The sequence below is a fragment of the Petaurus breviceps genome, unplaced genomic scaffold (genome assembly GCF_028583685.1).
Source record: "Petaurus breviceps papuanus isolate PSGF00001 unplaced genomic scaffold, PetGlider_PUasm1.0 419, whole genome shotgun sequence".
Taxonomy (NCBI): domain Eukaryota; kingdom Metazoa; phylum Chordata; class Mammalia; order Diprotodontia; family Petauridae; genus Petaurus; species Petaurus breviceps.
In genome coordinates, this window is record NW_027186324.1 from 6,594,637 (window position 1) to 6,611,037 (window position 16,401).

Here is a 16,401-nt window from a genome sequence, read left to right on the forward strand (position 1 = left end):
CTTTGGGAATCTAAGGATGCCCGCGGACCCCTTTGGGAATCTAAGGATGCCCGTGGACCCCTTTGGGAATCTAATGATGCCCACAGACCCTTTTGGGAATCTAATGATGCCCGTGGACCCCTTTGGGAATCTAATGATGCCCGTGGACCCCTTTGGGAAGCCTAATGATGCCCTTGGACCCCTTTGGGAATCTAATGATGCCCATGGACCCCTTTGGCGGGTTGGTGAAGCCACTGAACCCCTTTGACATGGGAATTAAGCCTATGGACTCTGGGCATTCTAACATAATAAAGCCTCTGTACCCCTTCTCAGGACCATGCATTTCGATGAGTTAAAAATAAAATGATTTTAACAACAAAATACATAGGGATGCAAAATGAACCACTTATATTTAAATACACTTGTCAACATTGTTTTTTAAAAATTCATGAAGCACAAGTTTACAGCACTCTCATTTTCCCAGTGAGGAAATTGAAACCCAAAGGGTAAGCCCTGATAACACATAGTAAATGACTAAGTCTGGATTGGAGCTTGACTGCAAAGGCAATGCTAGTTAAATTTGATTATTCTGAGGTGCTACTGTAAAGATTTCAGTGGACAGAAATGTTTGAGGATTTTTTTGTTGTTTGTTGTTGTTGAGGGGTTTTTGGCATGCTTTCAGCCTTCTTGTTGGGGTGTGCCTGATTGAGGTAAGCAGGTTGTACCGGTACTTCTTGTTAGAATACTTGATACTGCTCTGTAAATGGTTTCTGTGCTGATAATTTCATCAGTTTACAAGAAAATAATCTGTGGTGTTACAAGATAGGATACCTCTAAATGTTACGCTCTTTGGAAAGAGAGCCTGTGTTTCTGTATTGCCCATAGTTTCTACCATATAGATGGTAAGAAATACTTCTGTCCTGGGTAGCACAGTTGGTAATGAGGTAGCTTAACTTTTTGTGTTATCTGTATGGCATACTTTAAAAAAGACTCCAGTTATGTTTGTTTTGAAGTGGGAATGATTAGTATGTATTTGCAAGTGGCATATATCTTGTAAGCAGGGGAAATGCTCTAAGCTATAATGTTGAGTGGTTGTGTCATGTTATTAATTGCAGTTCTGGGTTAGATACCTGCTAATGACCTCGAACAGGTGATTAAAATCTTAATAACAACCTTTATATTTCAGGAATGTTGTACATTCTTCTTAATATCTATTCTTTTCACACCCAAAATTTTGCCCAAGAAAGTTGAAAGAATTATAACCTTTAGCCCATAAATCTTCCTACAGATATAACAAGTGGCCCTAGAATCAGTAAACAAGTATTTATTAAGCAATTATTGTTTCAGATATTGTGCTAAAAGAGGCAAAAAAAAAATTCTTGCTCTCTTAAGATTTCTGTTCTTGGGGCAGCCAGGTAGCACAGTGAGTAAGAGCACCAGCTCCAGTGTCAGGATGACCTGGGATCTAATCCTGGGCTCAGACACTTAGCACCCACCCAGAAACACCTGGCCGAGTAACCTTGAGCAAGTTACTTAACCCCAATTGCTTAGGGGCGGCCAGGTGGTTCAGCGAGTAAGAGCACCGGCTCCAGTGTCAGGATGACCTGGGATCGAATCTGGGCTCAGATACTCAGCAACACACCCAGAAACAACAGGCCGTGTAACCTTGAGTAAGTTACTTAACCCCGATTGCTTTAAAAAAAAAAAAAGATTTCTGTTCTAATGGAAGGCACATGTAAATAGATGAATATTTACAAGATATATGCATAGTAAATAGGAAGTGATAGTCTCTTGCAGATGGTGGGATTTGGACTGATTTGAAGGAATCGAGAGAATCCAAGGAATAGAGATGAGGAGGGCGGGTATTTAAAGAATGAGGGACAGTCAGTGCAAAGGAGATGGAGCATTTTGTGTTAGGAAAAGCAAGGACACCAGTGTAAGCTGGCTCATAGAGTGCTTAGAGGAGTTTAAAGTATAACAAATCCGGAAAGATAGGAAGAGGCCAGGTTGTAAATACCTTTAAATGCCAGAAGACTTCATATTTTATCCTGGAGATATCCACTGGAATTTGAGTACACAGGTACTTTTGGGACATACTTTAGGGAAATCCCTCTGGAAGCTTAATGGAAGGTAGATTGTATTGGAGAGAGACTTCTAGCATAGAGACCCATCAGAAGACTTTCGCAATAATATAGGTGAGAGGATGAATAGGTTTATGTGTGAGTGAAGTGTGTACAAGAGACTATAAAGTTGGGGAATATGCATAATCATTTTATGTTTCTAAAATTGCTTTAATTTATATGCCACTGAACATTTTGTAGAAATTTTTAACTTTTTAATTTTAATTTTTAAAGGATCCCAGTACTTGATTTAATAAACCACAGCTAAAATTTACAAGTGATTCCCCGGTGAGTATGGTATGCAGCCTCTTACTCTAGTATCCAGTAATATAGATTCATAGAATTGTCTAACTGGAACAATGCTTTAGAGATCACCTAATCATCTAATCCAATATCATTTGGAAAATGAGGGAGTTGAACAAGATGACCCCTAAGACCCCTTCCAACTCTCTATAATCCTATGACCTAGGTCCCTGCAGATCATGACTTAGGCTTCCAGTAGGTCTCTTGTTTTCATCTAGTATGTGCAGGTACAAATATTAATCTACCTACTACAGGTAATTTCTTTTGCTTGTGCAGAGAAAGAAAGGAAAATGATAATCTCTCATGTTCTTTAAGTGTGTATCTTTGAGTTATTTCCTGAAGTTTAGGACTGAACAAATTAGCTGAGGAAAAGAATGTTTTTAAAATGTTTTTGATTCTGCCTGCTAGCACTAGATCCATTCTTAAGGTAACCATTTAGAAATTCCTATCTATTCTCAGTAACTTGCTGTCCTCTTTCCTTTGCCTTAATTGCCATTCCCATTACAGTTTGTGATAGGTTGTTGTCTGAGTAGAGTCTCTATACAAGCAGATGGGTAGATAAAAGTGTTTTCAGCATCAGTTATAAGAATTGATAGTAGCAAACTGAAATACTGCTTAGAATCACAAGGTACACATAGTCTTTGACCTAAAATTGGGATATGTTCCAAATGTTTATAAGTTCTTTTGAAATGTTTTTCAGTAGAAACTGATTGGGTTTTGGACTCGTCTATAGGAGTACATTTTATCATAATTAGCTAAATTCTACTAATAGTCTTCTCGTGTTTAATTTTTTTTTTCTATTGGAAAAGATAGATAGCATGTGTTGTAATATAAACCTGAATTAGGCCAGTTTGATGGTTCACATTTGGCTTTGGAATGTTTTTATTACTGTTACATTACCTCTCCTTTTCTTTCTATTTTCTTCCCCTCCCCCCCCATAAATCCTCCTTTATAATATTAAGTATAGTCAAAACAAATCAACATATAGTTATGTCTAAAAATTTATTTCCTATTTCCTACTCTGATCACCTGGAATCCATTTGTGTTTGGACTCCTGTTTCACTTATTGCCTATGTTATAATTATAAATGCCTGATTTTCTTGGATATAGAATGGAATGTGAAAACCAAGGAGACTATAACTAGTGTGCTGTCACCTTTTCGTTACCAATTTCCAATTGGTCTTTGGATCATTTAGAAAGCTGTTGTATTGGAGCGGCCAGGTAGCACAGCGAGTAAGAGCACAGGCTCCAATGTTGAGAAGACCTGGAGATCGAATCCCGGGCTCAGACATTTAGCATCCACCCAGAAATAACTGGCCGTGTAACCTTGAGCAAGTTACTTAACCCTGATTGCTTTAAAAAAAAAGAAAGATGTTGTAGTAGATGTATTGACAGCATTATACTCATTTTGTCCTGACATGTGATAGCTATTTGATAGGTATTCTTTTTTTCCTCTCTACACTTAAGATTTCCTATCTATGGGGCGTCTAGGTGGCGCAGTGAGTAAAGCGCCGGCCCTGGAGTCAGGAGGACCCGAGTTCCATTCCAGCCTCAGATACTTAACACCCACACAAAAAAATACTAGCCATGTTGGGCAAGTTACTTAACCCCAATTGATTTCCAAAAGGAAAAAAAAAAAGATTTCATATCTATAATCATTTTCAGTGTGGTAAGATCTTTTAGATTTATTTAATAAGGAAGAATTCAATTGAACAAACACATTTTCTTAGCAACATTTTGGGAAAGGTTTTCACAGTTGTCACTTGTAATTATTTTTAGCTATACGCTAGAAATTCAACTGAGAATAGGAGAGATTGTGTGTGGGGGGGGAGGGGTGGAGTAGAAAGATTTCTGAACTAAGAGTCAAGAGAAGTGTGATAGTAGTGTAACCAGAGGCAAGTCAATGAACTCACAGGATTGTTATGAGGCTCAAATAAGAAGTTTCTGTAAAATATTTAGCTAGGCATAGCATTTTAAAAGGTTTGCATGACAAAACTATTGTTTTGAACTTGAACAAAAAAGATTTCACCCCCTCCCCCCAGTAGTGCTACTTGCTTCATTCTTATGGTTTCTTTCATCAGTCTTCTCTATTTGCATTTTACTTTAGATTACCTATTAGCTTTACATTTAGAGGAAATTAAGATGCACACAACTCTGAGGATAATTGTTTTGCTATATCCCCCCTGCTTTGCAAAATATCACTCATCAAATTAAAAGTCACATTCAATTCAGCTGATATTTGTTAAGCCTCTTCTCTGCACAAGAAGGCACTCTGCTAGGCACCATGGTGAATAAAGAGATAAACGAAGCAATCTGGTTTATGTACAGAAGCATTTTGAAAATACAGTTTGTATCAATGCCACTATTTGATTTCATAGGTGGATTGACTTTTGAAGCTTATAGAAGACATTATTATTACCCTTCTTGTCTAAGCCTTACCTAAGTATTTATATTCCCAATTGATTTTCTGCTTTTGTTTTCTTTTCCTCTTAAAGATATACTAATTTTTGCAGCATTTTTATTTTAGCCCTGCTTTAAGGAACAAAATCATAATTGGGTCGTTATTTTAAGTGTAAGTCTATTGTCTTCTAAGTGGTCTCCTTGACTCTAGCTTTTCTCCTCTCAATCAATTTATCAAATTACTTCTAAAATGACCTTCATAATACATAGATTTGACCAGGTCATCACCTCCGTTTTACTCAGTAGCTTCGTAGCCACTATAAAATAAAACCTAAATAAATTAAATTGAAATCTATGTAATTAGTACTTCCCCCTCTTATGCAATTATGTAGTCTTATTGAGAACTGACTGCAATCTATTCTCCATTAGAATTGCTGTATACTGGCAATACTAAACTACCAAGAATTTACATTTTAATGCAAGTGGTTTATAAAGGTACAGATTTAATTAAGAAAATCAGAGCACTGCTCCACTTTCCTTGCCATTGCTAAAAAACTTGACATGCAATATACATTTGTATGCAGACTCATTTGGAGAGCACATATTATTGTGTTCTTGAAGCAACTAAAATGACTTGAACTCATGAAAAAAAATTGTTTCCCACTTTATATGCTATCTTATATAAAAAAGTACTTTGACAAAGGAGGTCAGTGACAAAAACAAAGGTACCATTAACACTAAAGTATTTATAACAATACCTTTTTTGGTAGTTGAAAAGACCTGGAAACAAAGTTTCCTGATAATTGGCTAAGTTTGTGGTCTATGCAAGTAATGGGGTATTGTTGCATTATGAGAAATGATGAATACAGAGTAGCATGAGAAGACTTAAATAGACTGAAGAAAAGTGAAGTAAGTAGAACCACAAAACATACTCAGTGACTATAATAAATCAAATAGAAACAACGAATCAAAATTAAATACCTTGAAGTTGTGTTGACTAAATCTGGCATGTGAAAAGACATTTCTCTTTATCCTTTGTTGTAGAGGAATTATGAATGTTACCTTCAGTTCATGTATTGCTCAGTTTTACATAACTGTTTTCCCTTGCTTCCATTTCAGTCTCTTATTAAGGGATAAGTCTCTGAAATGGGGAAGATGTTGAAATGTAGGTAATATACCAAAAAAAAAAAAAAAGGACTTATGTAATTCTGAATTGTTTTACTTTATCTAGCTAGACCTTTTTTTTTTTATTGAACATGATTTAATTGAGCATAGGAGACTGGCCTGATGGAATTGGAGATTATGTTGTTAGTGGAAAATAAATTTGAATAGACTATGTATGGCCAGATTATCAGAGCTTGAAAAGCCTGGTAGAGGAGTCTGAAAACAGTCTCTTAAAATTTCATGCCTTCACTCCTTTTGAACCTCTTCTTAAACTTTTATGTGACCTACTTCCCTGTGATACTTCTTTGTCTATACATTTTCCCTAGTGTAGCTTAATTTTTCTCATTTCAACTGTAACACTATCATTGACCATTTCAGTGCTACACTTCTTAGGTTTTCCATTCTTCCTTACCTCTACCTTCCTACAACTATACTTTGGAGTATTGCTGGAGGAAACCTTGAAGCCATACTGATGATATCCATTGAATCTTACTTTTATACTATCTCATTGATATACTTTAATATATTCTTAGTTAATGCATTCTTAATGTTCTTAGTTACTAAAGCTAATAACCTCTTCTCCGTTATCATAAGAGGATCAGAGATTCAAAGTTGGAAGAGACATTTAGAAATCGCTTAGCCCAAGGATTCTTACCTAGGATTCATGAGCTTAGTTTTAAAAAAAGGTTTGATAACTGTATTTTAATATAATTGGTTTTCTTTGTAAATACTATATATTTTATTTTTACGTTTCATTCTGAAGATTCATGTTACCATATTGCCAAAGCAGTTCTTAACTCACCTTATGCCCAGACTATTAAAATAGACTTCAAAAGACTTCAAGTCTTTTTCCCATTCTAGTCTGTCTTCCAGTCAACCATAAAAATGATCTTCCTAAAGTCTTGGTCAGATCTTGTCATCCTCCACTACCTTCCTTTTCATTAAATTCCAGCATCTCTCCATTAACTCCAGTATCAAATATAAAATCTTTTTGACTTTTAAAACTCTTTATAACTTGATTCCCTTTATACCCTTCCAGTCTTCATACTGGAGACCTCACTTCCTCTATGTGCTTTATGTTCCAATGATGCTGACCCTCTTTCCCTTTCTGTTCCTTTGTACAAGATACTGTGTCTCACTACTCTGCATTTTCATTGATTGTCCCCCATGATTGTAATCCTCTCCTTGATTCCACCTCTTGGCTTTCCTGACTTCCTTCAAGTCTCATCTAAAATTTCACCTTCTGAAAGAAGCCTTTCTCAGTCTTCCTTAATGCTAGCCTTCCCTCTGTGATTATCTCCAATTCATTCTGTATATATCTTGTTTCTTCATAGTTATTTCTGTGCTTTCCCTCGTTAGATTGTGAGCTCCTTGAGGACAGCGGTTTTCACTTTTCCTTCTTTCCCCAAGGGCTTAACACAGTGCCCGGCACATAGTAGATGCTTATTGGATGCCTGATGACTTACCTACATTTAAATGCTTGATAACTTGCTTACATTTTCCTTCTTAATAATCTCTGTCCCTTTGAATTTCATTATTCGATTCTATCCTGTTTTTCCTCTTCTTCTGGATACTCTGCTTCCTTTTCTGGTAGTTCTTTCTCCTAAACTGGGATGTCTCTGAAGGTTCCATCTTTGATTTTTCTCATTTCTTATTTTCTCTCATTTTTTTCTTCTATCTCTCCTTCTCTGTCTCAATTTAAAGCTATGCAACTTGGCCCTGTATTCCCTATTCTAGTTTTATTACACATTGCTCCCCTCGACATGCTTTGCAGTCAGTCAGACTGACCTTGCACCTCACACACACTTCATTTCTCTTTCCCTTTGCACTGTCTGCTCCCTGTGCCTGGAAGAGTAAGAACTTACTATGACCATTCATCTTTCGTGGTTCAGCTGCATGTGTCCTCTGAGGGACAGCAGTTAGGGATCAGACCTACTTCGGTAAGCAAGACTTCCACCTCCTGCTGGGCCTGCCTGATCGACATCCTTGGGTAAGAAAAGGAGCGAGACCTTGAGAACTTCTTTGAGTATCTGTCTCCTGCTGCCTGTATCTCCTGAAATAAGACTGCTAGAAGCCAGTAGTTCTGCTTCCATTGACACCGGTCCAAAGCAACTTCTGTCTCCAGCCTGCCTGATCTTTGGTGCAACAAGAGCAACCTTCCTTTTGACCTTAGGCCTGCCATCTCCTACTGTATCTGTCTCTTGAGGGAAAGGAAAGAGGAAAATTAATGGAGAACATGACTTTTCTTTTTTTTTGCTTTTTGGGAAGGGGAAGGCAGGGCAATTGGAGTTAAGTGACTTGCCCAAGGCCACATAGCTAGTAAGTGTTAAGTGTCTGAGGCCAGATTTGAACTCAGGTCCTCTTGACTCCAGGGCCAGTGCTCTATTCGCTGCGCTACCTAGCCTTCCTAAGAGAACATGACTTCTAAGAGGAATGGTACCTTCCATCAATGATGAATATTTTTACACCTGGTCATAATGTATACAACCCAGTGATTATGAATCCATGTAGGTCATCATCTAAATCCTCATTCCTCATCCCCTACCATTTGATTCTTTATTTCCATTCTTCTCAACCCTCTTACCCCAAAGTCCTAACCAAACACCACCTAACTCTTCCACTCTGTCTTTTGGAATACCTATTCCATAGGCAACAAACTCCCCTTCATTCTAAATCTCTTCTTCTTCCACTCTTTCCATCTTCTAGCTATCACTGAAACTTTGCCACCCCTGCTGACATAGTCTCCTTAGCCATGCTTTTTGAGTACTGCCTGCATGTTTGCTCATTCCCATCAGCTTGCTGGTCGAGGTGGTGGAGTTGTAGTACTTTATGTTCTCCACTACCACTGCCAGGCTCTCACTACCTACCTCCATCATCCAGTAACTCTCCTCCTTTGAGGACCGTGCTGTTCCTGTTTACCATCCAGTCAGAATCCTGATAGTATGTACAGACTGTTATGTACAGACTTCCTGGTCACTCTCTCTTTCCTTTCTCAATGAATTTGGTACCTGACTCATAGTGTTTCTCTCTTCTCAAACTCTTACCCTCATACTTGGGGACTTCAATGTACATATTAACTCTTCATCAAATATTCTTAACCATCTCAGTTTTTTTTTAAAGCAATTGGGGTTAAGTAACTTGCCCAAGGTTATACGGCCAGTTATTTTGTGTGGGTGCCAAGTATCTGAGGCTGGAACCGATCCCGGGGTCTCCCGATGCCAGGGCCGGCGCTCTTACTCACTTTGCCACCTGGCCGCTCCACCATACCTCAGCCACACACAAAGAAGGTTATATACCTTGGTCTTGCCATTATCCTCAAGTATATCACCTGATGTATTAGCAACCTACCTCTCCTCCCTTTCATTTCCAAATCCAACTCTTTGTCCCCAGTGACCTCCAATCCCTCTTTCCTTTAGTTTCCTCCCAAGCTATTTCTCCTGCACTAGTCACTCTCCTCTTTCATCATCTTGACCCCTTGATGAACTATCTCATTTCTACACCTTACTCTTGAATTCCTGGTCCCCTTATATCCCCAGTTGTGCCCTGCCAAACCTCAAGTTTGGGTGACTGCCATCTTCAGTCCTACATATATATATATGTATATATATAGCTGAACATAGGTGGAGAAAACCATATAAACATTTATGTTTAAATTTATTTGTAATTAATGGACTGGGTCTGCTTCAAATTTATGTTACATAGGCAACCTCAAATGGGCCATCACTGTTGCTAGGCAATCCTTCTATACCTCCCTTAGTGACTATATCCCATTCTCCATAGCAGCTCTTCCAAACCTCTTCATCCTTCCTCAGACCTCCCATGGCTCCCCTTCCCCCAGTCCACTCTCTCAGATAAGAACTTTGTCACATATTTTGATAAAATTAAATGTGGAATTGAAAAAATTGAATTCATTGTGAGCTCCCTCTTCTTTCTTTCCTCCTCTTCCTCATTCTCTCCCTATCTGCTGGCTTATTCTCTTTGCCTGTAAGCATGTACATGTCGCTCCTCTCCTGAAAAATACTCAGTTGATTCTTCTATCCCCACTATTGTCCTGTATTCTACTTTTTGTGGCTTAATTCCTTGAAGAGGTACAATAGGTACTTCTACTTTCTCTGCTCTTTTCTTTTCTTTTTTTTTTTTAAAGCAATCGGGGTTAAGTAACTTGCTCAAGGTTACACGTTCAGTTATTTCTGGGTGTGGTGCCGAGTATCTGAGCCCGGATTTGATCCCCAGGTCATCCCGACACTGGAGCCAGTGCTCTTACTCTCTGTGCTACATGGCCGCCCCTCTCTTCTCTTTTCTTAATCCTCATAATCTTAACTTCAGACCTTAACGTTCCACCAAAACTACTCTCTCCAAAGTTACCAGTGACTTCTTAGTTGCCGCATTCAGTGGTCTTTTCTCAATCCTTATTCTCTTCTACCTCTTTAAAGCTTCTTCTCTTTCTTGCTACTCTCTTCCCTCGAGGTTGTCAGGCCGCATCTCTTTCCTGGCCTGCTATCTACTTGACAACTTTTTCTCAGGTTTCTTTGCTGGATCTTAATCGTTCATACCCTCTAACTGTAGGTATCCCACAGGATTCTATCCTGGGCCCTCTTCTCTTCTGCTTTATTACTTCACTTCATGATCCCATTAGCTCTAGCAGTTTCAATTCTATTTATGTTGATGATTCTTGGTCTCTTTGTCCAGCCCTTACCTCGCTCCTAAATTTTAGGTTTGCATCTCCAAATAAATACTTATTAGACATCTTAAACTGGATATCTTGTAAACATAAATTATACATGTCCAAAACTCTCTCCAAACCCTCCCCTTTTCCTAGCTACTATATAGGGTAATATCATCCTCTCAGCCATCTAGGCTCACAACTGAAGGATCCTCAATTTTGCGCTTTCTCTCATTCTCTATATTTAATCTATTGCCAAGTGCTGTCCCTTTTATCTTGATAACGTCTCTTGCATGTGCCCCCTGCTCTCCTGGCACTGTCACCTCTCTGGCGTGCACCGTCACCATCTCCAACTCAGCTGCAGTAGCCTGCTCATTGGTCTGCCTACCACTCGTCTCTTCCCACTGCTGCTGTCTACTCACTTGTCAAATTAATGTTATTGAAACACAGGTCTGAGCAGGTCACTTTCCGATTCACTAAACTCCAGTGACTTCCTGTCATCTTCAGGATCAAATAAGTAATCCTCTGATGGGTGTTCAAAGCCCTTTACAGCTTGGGCTCCTCCAGTCTTTTCAATCTTCTTACACCTTATTCCCTGCAAAGTATTCTTCCAGTGACATTGGCCACCAGGTTGTTCTCACGCATGACACTCGATCTCCAGACCATACATTTTCATTGGCCTGGAGTACTCTCTCCCTCCTCATCTTAACCTCCTGGCTTCCCTGACTTCCTTCAAATCCCATTTAAAATCCCAGCTTTACAAGAAGCCTTTCTTAATCCCGCTTAATGACAGAGCCTTCGGTCTATTGACTACCTTCAATATGTCTTATTTGTATATAATTGTTTTCATGTTGTCTCCTCCATTAGACTGTGAGCTTCTTGCAAATAGAAAATGTCTTTTACCTTTCTTATATCCCCAGGCTCAGGAGAATGCTTAATAGGTGCTTTATTGATTGCCTGAACCATGGAGAAAAAAGCAGTAGGGTCTGTACTTAGAAGAGTAAAAAAGTTTTAAGGTCAACTATGGCAAAAAGACAAAGATGACCATGGAAAGATACTGTTAGCTCTCCACAGCTTAAAACTTCCTTAAAGTTGGAATGGGCCTTAGGGGAAATCCATTAAAAATTCACTTTTACAGATGAGGAAATTAAGGCCTAAAGAGCTTAAATGACAATAAAGTTACATCATTAATGAAGGAATCCTGTGTATTAAATTAACTCCAATCTAAACTCTTCCACTACACTGTTGCTGAGGGGGAGATAATTTTGACATTTGAAATGGAATTTTTGGTATTGTAGTGAACCTTGCTTCATTAGAGGTGTCCAGAGGTGGAAAAGGGATAAGGAGTGGGAAAGTAGAAAATGGGAGGAAGAACTTGGCTTGTTGAAGGAGGAGAGCTCCATCCTCCCAACTAACTCCTCCCGACAACTGATTTTCTCAGCATACAGAGTAGAAAAGAGAAAAGTAAAAGAGGATAGAGAATTTCCTGTTCTTTTCTCTAGAGAACTCGTGAGAAGTTGTGTCTTAAGCACAGAATTGCTGCAGGTTTGAATAGGAAGCTAACAGAGAACTTTGGTGTTGGCTCCCCTCACCTTTCTCTCTTTTGCTCTGGGTATATCTTCCATCCCTCTTCTTACTCAGACTTCTGTTTTTCAGGTCTTCATGATCTACTGAGGGAAAAGGCTACTTGAGCTATCTATATAGATGTGGTCATCCCCCAAGGGCTTTCATCAGCCATACTATTATCTGTTGCTGCTTGTTTCCCTCACCTCTTTCTTGACACTGTGAAGTTTATGATCTTACCCATCTCCAGTAATTGCTCAGTCAGTCTTAAGGGTATTGGATAGGGGAGAATGAAGTCAGTATCAGAACTGGCCAGACTTATCAGAATGGGAAGGGGCTTCTGGCAAGAATGCTGAGAGTTGTTACTAATAGGCCTAGCTCTACCCTCACGAACCTTAAAATAGCAAGAAATGTTTAAGTTAAAAAAATTAAAACTGAAAAGTGAGAATTTCCGGTAAGAACTATTTCCCCATCCCCGAGGGCAGAAACCCTGAGAAAATGAACACAAAAAACAACACAATGAAAAAATCTGGGGTTAAAGCATTTCAGGATAAAATTCCAAAAGTAAATAATTAATTCATCAATATTTACATATTGTTGTTGTTGTCATTGTTAAGTGTTGTCCAATTCTTTACCTCTCTATGGAGTGTTCTTGGAAAAGATACTAGAGTGGTTTGCTATTTCCTTCTGTGGAGTAAGGCAAAAAGAAATTGAATGACTAGGAGTTTTCATTTTGGTATCTCTTTCAGGTGATCAGTAATGTCAGGGCAGTTTTCCTTGATAATTTCTTGAAAGATGATGACTTTCAGGTAGTCTAGTAATTCTTAAATGATCTCTCTTAGATCTGTTTTCTAGGTCAATTGTTTTTCTGAAAAGATATTTTATGATTTTTTCATTCTTTTGATTTTGTGTTCTTGTTTCTTGATGTCTCGTGGAGTCATTGGCTTCTGCTTTCCTTTGTATCTCCTTTCCCATTTCTCCAATTCTGCTTTTTCAAGTTCTTCTCTTCACTGGATTTCTGTGTCTCTTATCATTTTGCCTGTTGTTTTGTAAAGTGTTATTATCTTCACGATTTTTGGTATTGTTCCTCCTTTACCAAGGCACTAACTCCTTTTTCATGATTTTCTTTCATCACTTATTACTTTCCCCAATTTTTCCTCTATCTTATTTGATTTTTAAAATCCTTTTTCATCTCTTCTAGGAATTATTTTTGGGGCCTCAGACCAGTTCACATTTTTCTTTGAGACTTTGAGTATAGCAGTTTTGATTTTGTTGTCTTCTTCGGAGTTTGTGTTTTTATCTTTCCTGTCATTATAGTAACTTTCTGTGGTCAGGTCCTTTTTGGTTGTTTGCTCGTTTTTCCAGCCTGTTTCTTGACTTTCAACTTTATGTTAAAATTGGGCTGCTCTCCAGGATGAAGGGGGCACTCTCCCAAGCTTCAGATTTTTGGTGTATCTGTTTTCAGAGCTAACTCCTGGGGGCTTTAAGTTTTCATTCTTTCTAAACTGCTATGATTTAAGAAGAGATGTGTTTACTACTTTCCTGGCCTGTGAATGACCACAAGAAGTCTTTTCCACCATGGAACTGTAAGCAAGGTCCCCCACTCCCTGTGTTTACAAGTTACAAGTGTTGTTTACAAGTATGCTAGTGCTGCCCCTTGCCCTAGGATTGGAACCCAAGACTGGGATCAAATCCATTTATGGGTTGTGCAAGAGTCCTATATCAAGTACCAGCAAAGGGACCCTGCAATCACCTTCTGAGTGATTTGATCTGACCTCTTTACTGTCCATGGGATGAGAGTTCTGGAAGCTGCTGCTGCAGATTTAGTTGCCCCCAAAGCCTGCTGATAGATTGTACTTTATTCTCACCCCAGTGCATTAGACTTCTCCTGTCAACCTTCAAAGTTGTCTTGGGCTGGAAAATTGTTTCCCCCCTCCTTTTGTGGGTTCTGCCACTCCAGAATTTGTTTTGCACATAATTTAAAGTTGCTGGGAGCAGAATTTGGGAGAGCTCAAGCAAATCTGCCTTTCTCTGCTCTCTTGGCTCTGCTCCTAAGGAAACTTCATATATTTAATTGTGTTTCTGGCACCAAATAGTTACTCAGTAGAACAATAATCCTATCCTACGGTCAAAATAACTCATATTACTTCTTTAAGAACTTTCACATGATCAGAATCCATAGAAATGAAGGATATATTTCTATCTGAAATTCTCTGAAGGAACTTCTTTCTGTTAACATGATATCTCCCTTCATTTTATATATCACTTTAATTTCCACAGTTTTCATTCCTTTTAACATTGTATGTTTACATTTGTCTTTTGATGCATTTTAAGGAACACTTAATTGTTAGTTACTGGCATAGTTGAAGAATGAAAAACATTTTTGTTTAAGGATTAATTGAAGTTTAGCTTAATTCTTAGGGCAAGTAAGTATCCCTTTCAGCAATGCAAGTAGGTTGGTCATAAAACTTATCATAGTTCATTGATGAATTATCTTGTTAGAGTCTGACTATATGTTAAGGAGTAATTAGGATTTTGTAGAAATATTATTTTCCTGATTGTGCATTAACAGTTAGAGAATCATTATGTTAATCATTAATTAACAGAGAATCAGATTTTTTTTAAAACAATCACTATAAAAATATCAACTTAAAGTGACTTGAAATAGGCAAAAGTTTCTGACTTGAAATAAGCAAAATAAATCTAGGTGGTAAAATAAATTTAAAGGAAAGATTTTGTACTCTAAGCAACCTTAGAAGGCCATGAAAAAATATCAATAGGTATTTTCTTTTAAATAAAGCTTTTGATTAGAAATTTTATAAGTTAGAAGTAAATTTCAAAAAAAAAATTAATATATTTAGGAACTGTTTATAATAGTAGTCTAATGTAGAGAGACAACGATATAAACCTCAAATTACCTTTGTATCTTTTAGCAGAAAAGGCTGATTCAGTTTCTCTAGCTTGAAGATTTTACAAGTTCTTGGAGACAGTCTGCATTAAACAAGGAAAATAACCTTGGACTTGAAATCAGGGTTGGATTAAAATCCCACATCAACTCTGTAACCATTGGCGAGTCACTTAAACCTTTCTGGATTTCAGTTTTCTTCATCTGTAAAATCAAGTAATACTGGTTTCTCTTCCTCACAGGGGAATTGTGAGTAAATTACTGTGTAAACTTTAAAGTGGTTTATAAATGACAGTTGTTAATATGCCTTTTAACCTAATCCTTTCTAGGCTAAAATTTTTACCGTGCCTTGAGCCAACCAATATTATTTGTATGATGTGTTGAAACAGGAAGTTGTCACTGCCAAAGTCCTCAAAAGGCCTTTGGAGAGGCACAATAACTTACACCTTGATCTTCAGTGACCTTAACTAACTTAGGTAAAAGTCTTTCAAAGTGGCTTTTGGCTTGTGAAAGTTTTGTCCTAAAACTTTTAAGTTTCTTTTTAACTTCCCAATTCTGTCTTCAACTCTTTTGAGAAATTGTGACTAACTTCTACCTAGACCTTTGAGCCACTGTAGGTACCAATTAATCAGAGTATTTCTTTACTTGACAGCCTCATAGTATCTATTTTCAGTAGAACTATCTTCATTGTAGTATAATGATTGTGCTTTCCATAGGCAAAACTATTCTTTCCTTCCTGAGACCTCTCATATTAATTATGAGTTCATACCTCCCCTATTTATTTATCACATTCTAATTTTTATCATATAGTGCCCTACTGAAGGCAAGAGTTGTGTCCTTTTTTTCTCTTTTTTTCTATTGCCTTGAAAATGACTGCTTCATAAATATTTGTTGAATTAAAATGTCTGTTTTCAGCTTTACACGTCCCATTGAAAATCTACTCCACATTAGTACCAGATTTTTCTGTGATGGTTAGCCACAGAGTTGTTTCTATTTCATCATATATTAATAACTGATGTATCTAGAGAGTAAATCACCTTTTTTTCCACTAATGTTTTGGGATATGTTCATATATGTCCATAAGTTACTGTCTGCTAATAGTATGTTTCCTTCCTTCCTTCTTGCCTTCCTGCCTTTTCCTTTCTTTTCCTTCCTTCCTTCCTTCCTTCCTTCCTTCCTTCCTTCCTTCCTTCCTTCCTCCCTTCCTTCCTCCTTTCCTCCCTCCCTCCCTCCTTCCCTCCCTTCCTTCCTTCCTTCCTTTCATAGTACTGTAAACCTGCTGTTTATTTAAACACAGAAGAATA

At 37.9% G+C, this 16,401-nt stretch overlaps 1 protein-coding gene across 2 annotated transcripts in view; it reads left to right on the forward strand.

Moving 5' to 3' along the window:
• MOSPD2 (motile sperm domain containing 2) overlaps positions 1-16,401 on the forward strand; it is a 48,163-nt gene that overhangs the window by 769 nt on the left and 30,993 nt on the right. The gene's annotated exons all lie outside the window — the stretch shown is intronic.